Below are 8,261 nucleotides of genomic sequence, written 5' to 3'. Positions count from 1 at the left end.
CCACGCACCTATAGTCAATTAATCTACAACAAAGGAGGCAAGACTATACAATGGAGGAAAGACAGTCTCTTCAACAAATGGTGCTGGGAAAACTGGACAGCTACATGTAAAAAATGAAATTAGAACATTCTTTAACACCATACACAAAAATAAGCTCAAAATGGATTAAAGATCTAAATGTGAGATCAGACACTATAAAACTCTTAGAGGAAAATATAGGCAGAACACTCTCTGACATAAATCGCAGCAATATTTTTTTCAATCTGTCTCCCAGAGTCATGGAAATAAAAATAAACAAATGGGACCTAATTAAACTTAAAAACTTTTGCACAGCAAAGGAAACCATAAAAAAAACGAGAAGGCAACCCACAGATTGGGAGAAAATATTTGCAAATGATGTGACCAACAAGGGATTAGTCTCTAAAATTTACAAACAACTCATGTAGCTTAATATCATCAAAACAAACAACCCAATCAAGAAATGGGCAGAAGACCTAAATAGACATTTCTCCAAAGAAGACATACAGATGGCCAAGAGGCACATGAAAAGATGTTCAACATCGCTAATTATTAGAGAAATGCAAATCAAAGCTACAATGAGATAACACCTCACACCAGTCTAAATGGCTATCATCAAAAAAATCCACAAACAATAAATGCTGGAGAGGATGTAGAGAGAAGGGAACCCTCCTACACAGTTGATGGGAATGTAAATTTGTACAGCTGCTGTGGAGAACAGTATGGAGGTTGCTTAAAAAACTAAAATAGAGCTACCATATGATCCTGCAGTCCCACTCCTGGGCATATATCTGGAGAAAAACATGGTCCGAAAGGATACATGCACCCCGATGTTCATTGCAGCACTGTTTACAATAGACATGGAATAGACATCTTCCAAGACGTGGAAGCAACCTAAATATCCATCAACAGAGGAATGGATAAAGAAGATGTGGCACATACATACAATGGAATATTACTCAGCCATTAAAAAGAATGAAATAATGCCATTTGCAGCAACATGGACCTACCTAGAGATTGTCATACTCAGTGAAGTAAATCAGACAAAGAAATAGAAATATATGATATTGCTTATAAGCGGAATCTGAAAAGAATTGATGCAAATGAATGTATTTACAAAACAGAAACAAGCAGACTTAGAGAACGAACTTATGGTTACTGGGGGGAAGGGTGGGGGAGGGATAGTTAGGGAGTTTGGGACTGACATGTACACACTGCTATATTTAAAATAGATAACCAACAAGGACCTACTGTATAGCACAGGAAACTCTTCTCAATATTATGTAACAACCTAAATGAGAAAAGAATTTGAAAAAGAGTAGATACAGTGTATCTAAAAAGAATAGATTCAGTGTATAACTGAATCACTTTGCTACACACCTGAAACTATCACAACCTTGTTAATCAACTATACTCCAATATAAAATAAAAAGTTAAAAAAATAGTTGTTAATAAATACATGAATGAATAAATGTAAAAGAAATTGAGAAAAAAGAAAAAGAGCTATAGACATACAGAAGATAAAAATTACCAAAAACTTACAACTTTGTAGAAATAGGAGTTCAAATTTATATGTAATTTGGTTATTTTTGTGAAAATATAGGAATATTTTTAACATTTAGTACCTATAGAATAACATCAAATAACATTTATACTGAATAAGTGCAAGAAAAACAACTAAACTGGATATTTTAAATAAAGATACAAATTATTATTTTTGAAGTAAAATTATCTCTTTAATTACCTATTCTGTTTTTCCCATTGTGCTTTGGTTGAAGAAGTTGTTTGGAATTTGATTTGAGCAATAGGGGCTGAAAGGTAGGAATGAGGGCAAATTGTTGAGGTGGTGGTATATAGCTAAGCTCGGATATATTAACTTCCTATCATGCAAAGAGTACACAGATATGTTACTTTTTTAAGAATAAAGTACTTTTGTAAGACATCAAATTTGAATTTAGAATGATTCAGTCAATAATGATTATAAATAGAAATAAAATAGCTTTAGTATGTACAGTCCCATTTACATGGTTTTTCTTATATATGGTCTTTTATCTCTATATCCATTATCTTTATTACTGTATTGAGTAGTTATTGCTCTTCTATTCACTAACTATCCCTTTTTTCTAACCCATCCAGATTTTCCTTTGCGAAACCAGGCCTCCTCCAATTTTATTCATCTTTATGATTTTGATAGTATTTAACTCACACCAAGCTCCATAGATAGGCCCCCAGTGACATCATCCAGTCAACATACTTTTGTCCCTTTGCTGAAAGTTTGGTTTAGAAATCAGTAGTCTCAGTAAATAAGAGCTGGCCAAATTCAGGGGTTATGTGATAGCGATTAGAGTCGATGCTCTCCTTCATTATTAATGTGAATCAGAGAACTTGTAGCTTTGGTGTTAATGGCAGCCATTCTTTACACTATGTAAGATATACCAACCTAGGGAAGAGGGCATTACGAAAAGTGTCACGATAAATGGAACTGGAGTCCTGCTTGGATCATTTCTGAGCTTTTCAGTTGCATAAATCTATTGATCTTTTCCATCGTTGAAGCATGGTGGAGTTGGCTTTTACTTTGTAAGGACAAAATATGTGTGTGTGTGTGTGTGTGTGTTATGTGTAAAATTTGGACTTTGAGAAAACAGTTTAGTTTTTGTTTTGTCTTTTAAAATTTAGAGAGATTCTTGCCGTATGTAAAGTTCTCCCTTTTCTCTTAACACAGCCTAAAACTGTTGTTCTTCAAATCAAATTAAAATACTCAGGAATTTTGCTTCCCTAACCTGTAGTTTTGTTCCCTGAACCATAAAATAAGTTTAGATATGACTATATAGACACTTACTCAGCACATTATTACAGATTGAGATAATTGGCTCTGTAATTATAATATTTCTCTTTAGAAAAATGGAATCAGAGCAGTAATACTGCAATTTGTACATTGATCCCTTTATATCATTCTATCAAACTTCTGGCCTTCAAAGGTTTCCTGAGTCTATTATAATATAGCATAATTCATCCATTTTGCTATCAGCACCATTTGCGAGAATATTCTCATTAATTACTTTCAACCATTTTACCCTAATCCAAAACCATGTCCTTTTCTTCAACACTTTTGTCATGATGTTTTGAACTCTTTCTCAGGGAAAAAATAATAATCCCAGATCTTTGTGAAGACATGATGAACTATTTCTATGAAGCCTCATTTACAAAAAACAACAAAGTGCTCTTATTAGAAACAAGGGAACAATCAGTACAGATGAAAAAAAAATGACCTATGCCTGCGCAAACCCAAATGAACCTTTCCTATGGTTCAAGATTTGGTTAGCTTGTTTCTATTTGTTTTCTTTTTCATTTTCATGCTTCTATGCATTTCCAGCTGGACTGATTCTGGAAGGAGCAATATATTACAAGAAAGCTTGTTCTCATATTTCCAATCTGATTTCAACCTCTATGAGAAAGGTTAGGATAATCACAAGAATGTTGAGTTTCTTATCTGGACCCCATCTTTAAACCTTGAAAGGCTTACCCATCACTAGTTCTCAATTTCCAGTGTTCCCTTCTGGGCTAGAATATTTGTTAAGATTAATGTATCTCTAATCTTTCCCTCTGTCTGTCTCAGTCTCTTTCTTCCTCTGCCTTCCACAGATAAAATCTTTCCGGTTTTCCTCTCACATTGATTTGTTTATTTTCAGCTCTTTCATCTTTGAAAGGTTGACTTTGGAACCGTGGCTAGAGAAACACTGGAAAGTCCACTAGGAAAATATATTAGATAGAGATTGTTAGTTAATTTTATGATTTTTCTCTTTTTAAAAAAGATATCAGTCCAACATTCAGTTATATGCGTAGATTTGACAATTAGGGTAATATTGCACACAGAATATTTGTCACTGTCAGGTAGTTATAGTTATTGAATTTATTGTACAATGGATATGATTAAGAAGTTTTAAACAGACTAACTCTCTTATATAAATATTTTCCTATTTTAAATGAAATAATCGAAAATATTTTTTAAATATGGTTTTTTGTTAAAGCAGGAAATTAGAGACATTATTGACTTCATTTCAGTTTCTCTGTCCTGTGAACATGGAATATAAGAGAGAAGAAAACCAGGGACATTCAAATACTATGAATGTAATTGACCATTTTGCCAGAAAGTATGTGATTTGGGGAAAAGGGTTACATGGAGATGAACCTGAATTGAGAACCAACAGAGAGGATATTGGAGAAATAAAAGGAACTCCTGGTTATTCTTCATCATAATTTTAGTCTTCATAACATTGTTCTCTCATGACATAGTGATTTTCAAAGTTCCCTTGAGTGACTTCTAGTCTAGATCACTGTTATTAGAGATATTTTAGAATGCATAATGAAACCTGGAAAAACTGTATAGTCTTTTTATTTACCTAATCTTAATCTTAATACAGTACTTGTTTATGCCGTAGGTGCTATACCTAGAGCATATTTGGAAGATTCTACAGGAGTGGCTCAGAATTAGACATTCAAAGAGATTTGAATCTCTATATTTTACTCACCTTCTAGATCTGAGCAAATAAATTAACTCCTAAATCTTAATTATCTGATCCATCTAATGGGAAAAAATTGTATCTATCTTATATAACTATTGCAAGAATTAACCCTAATACAAATAGAAAACTACCGAAGAGAGTACCTAAAAAATGTTTTTTTTTTTTTTAAAGTTAATTTATTTATTTATTTTTATATTTATTTTTGGCTGTGTTGGGTCTTCGTTTCTGTGCGAGGGCTTTCTCTAGTTGCGGCAAGCGGGGGCCACTCTTCATCGCGGTGCGCGGGCCTCTCACTATCGCGGCCTCTCTTGTTGCGGAGCACAGGCTCCAGACGCGCAGGCTCAGTAGTTGTGGCTCACGGGCCTAGTTGCTCCGTGGCATGTGGGATCTTCCCAGACCCGGGCTTGAACCCGTGTCCCCTGCATTGGCAGGCAGATTCTCAACCACTGCGCCACCAGGGAAGCCCTAAAAAATGTATTTAATACACGTTAGCCACTATTGAGAGTAGTATTACAGTTTACCATTTTCTCTTTTCGGCCCCACCACACGGCATGTGGGATCTTAGTTCTCCGACCAGGGATCAACCTGTGCCCCCTGCAGTGGAAGTACAGAGTCTTAACCACTGGATCACCAGGAAGGTCCCTAAAATTTACCTTCATTTTCCTTTCCTTAAATTGAATATTAAGCTATTACCCTGGAATTATTCATCTATGAAGTATATATTCAACAATAACCTATAATTATTTTTATAAAATTACAACTGGCTTTCTAAGGAGGGTCATTTTACAATACTATATATTTAAGTATGTATGGTCTCATTATACCTACATAAACACATTATTGAAGAGAAATATAATAAAGTGAAAAAGCTAAAGAAAACAGTAATGAGACTCTAGTAGATTGGATTTTGGAGTCAGACACACCTGAGTCTAGATTAGAACTCTTCTGCTTTTAAACTCATGACTTGATGCAAATTCCAACTTCTTGTAGCTCCAGTTTCCTCCTTTGTAAAACAAAGAAAATCATGCCTATCTCATAGAGTTGCTTTGAAAATTAAACAAGATGATGCTTAGCAGAGCTCTTCAAAGAGAGTAACTAACAGTCAATGGAGCTAACAATAATAGTATTACCACCATTAGTGAGAAGATGGCGCTGAGTATTTTGAAGTCAAAAGATTGACCCGGTGAGAAGCTGTAGCCCACTGAAAGTGAGATGAACCTTTTAAAAGTCTATAGTTCTTTATAGGCTAAAAGCTGCTGAACTGACATTTTGTTACTGTAATATTGGAAAACCTAAATGCCATTTTTCATATATATTAAACGATGGGAGAACTAATTTTAAACACATGAACCACTTTGATGCAATCTTTTTTTTTCCTCCACAATTCCACAAGGACTTTTTAAACTTCCTTAAGGTTGTTGTCAATATGATACTGTTTATTTCCACTTATGGAGCTGCTCTGTCTCCATGTTCCTTCCCTGGCCACATTTAACCAGCTTTAACTGGTGTCAACTCTCTGTGACCTCTAGTGAGGAAAATGGCTGAAGCATCTGGCAGGTTCATTTGCACAGTAATGAGTTCTGTCTACTAGTCTGCTAGAGACTGATGGTGAGAAGATTACCTTCCACTACTGCCTATTAAATGTGATTGACATTCCTGTAGGATATCTGTCTTCCTTAACAGTCCTCTCTCCTCCCCTAGAAATAGTTCATACGCACAAAAAATTGTACTTAAATGAGGTCTGAAGCATTGCTTTCCTACTTTCACATATTTTGTTTCAATTGTTATGGGGTAAAATAGCAGAATTTTTTTAAAAAGAAAAAATCATATGATACTGTGTATAACTGGTAAGAGAAGGAAGATTTTCATCACTAAAAAAATAAATTAAAAACATACCAAGTCTCCTTCAGCAAAAGAATTATAGAGAAAAAGGTAGAAAATATTTCCTTAACTCATTATGTTTTCTTTAGCATCTTTAATTGTGCTGTTTCATTTGATATTTTCAAAGATTGGCATTTATTATAGCTTTTACATCTACATTTATCCTGTAATCTTCCTTTTTATTTTTTCATTCAGTTCCTACTCTCTGTTTTAAGATAACTTTTGTTTTATGGTGTACTTGCCATAAACATCTTTAAAAAATGTCTCTTCATAGCTCTGTAAGACATAAAATTGCAACACTTACATAGTAACTCTAATTTTATACCTCTATAAAAATGCATTTAGCAGAAAACATTCCAAAAACCTCAAAATAAAAAGTATATTTTAATTCTTGTAAAAATTTATCTTTTTCTATTATATACTTTACCTGCAACATTTTAGGCAATTAAATCATTTACATTTATTTTACGGTCCCATTTTTAAACAAAATGGAAGGCTAAGTTCTATTTAATTGCAAGAACTCATGGGCAAGTCATATTGAAATTCTCTCCAAGAGTGAAATGGGACAAGCATTTTCCATTTTGAGATATTTAAATTCATTCCTGCTTATGTTTTATGATCGATGTTTCATGCTATGCTAAACTTCGGCATAGTTTAATTTTTAAATGTACCCAATCATAACATTATTAATTCTATGTTCTGATAAATTAATAAAACTTAAATAGCTTCCCACCAACTTGGAACTACATGCATTGGATCCCTGCATAATCATCTTTCCCCATAATGCAACCAGCATCTATCTATCTAGTTATCATGAAGCTCTGTCTGTTCGTTAAAGTTTTGGGTATAGTTCCAATTGGAGCTACTTTGAGGTATGAAATCCACCTTGCTGTTACCTAGAAGTTCTGGATGTACTGGTTTAAATTAACTGCTTGACTAAAGCAATGTAGCCATGAAAGTGAGAAGAGAGCAGAAATGTATTTACATTCACTCTGCATTCATTTTCATCAAATGAGAGAGCAAGGGCAGCAGCTGCAGGAGAAAAAAGCAAATGCTGCTGTTTGGAGTTACTAAACACTTATACCACATTAATTGCTTACAATATAGTATTCCAGTTTTGCTGTTGCAGAACAGTAAGCACTAAAGAGTGCTTAGATACCATCTGTCAGCTCTAGCAAAACAGTTGTTCTCTACATTTTATATATAAAAAATAAAATCTTGCTTCTACATCGATGATTACTTCACTAAAGTATAGAGAAAAAGCTATTGGGATCTCTTCTGGTATTAGTGTTATAATTTAATTTAACTCAGGGCACAGCAGGAAATTGATTAATAGCTACAAAATGCACACATGATTTAAAAGCATGAAAAGGAATTACTTCACCAATTACAGGAAGTCCAAAACAGCTGTGATTGACAGTACAAGAAATGCATTAGAGTTGAAAAGTTGATTTGGAAAGAAAAAGAAGACATATAATCTCTTGATTTTATTTATAAAGACATACTTTTTTGTTGGTAAATTGCCAGAGATTTAACATAACAAACACCCAAAGTGTACACATCAAATCATTAAAAAAAGTTCAATCACCAAAGATAACTGAATTTTAATCAAAGCTGCAAAATTTAATGCCAGATAGCTATAGGAATGCTCCAACCCTGGTGAATCAGAACCACATTGACAATGTCTGAAATTGTTTCTAAGCTCTGATTTTCTAATGATCATATTTAGTGTTGCTGTGAGAATTTGTCATAAATCTCTAATACAGCAGTTCAACAAGTTAATGCCCAAATCAACGCCAACCAAAGCAAATAATTTAAACACATAATATTCATTTGAAA

This window comes from Eubalaena glacialis, chromosome 11, assembly GCF_028564815.1.
Source record: "Eubalaena glacialis isolate mEubGla1 chromosome 11, mEubGla1.1.hap2.+ XY, whole genome shotgun sequence".
NCBI lineage: Eukaryota > Metazoa > Chordata > Mammalia > Artiodactyla > Balaenidae > Eubalaena > Eubalaena glacialis.
Note: the sequence above shows the minus strand (reverse complement) of the source record.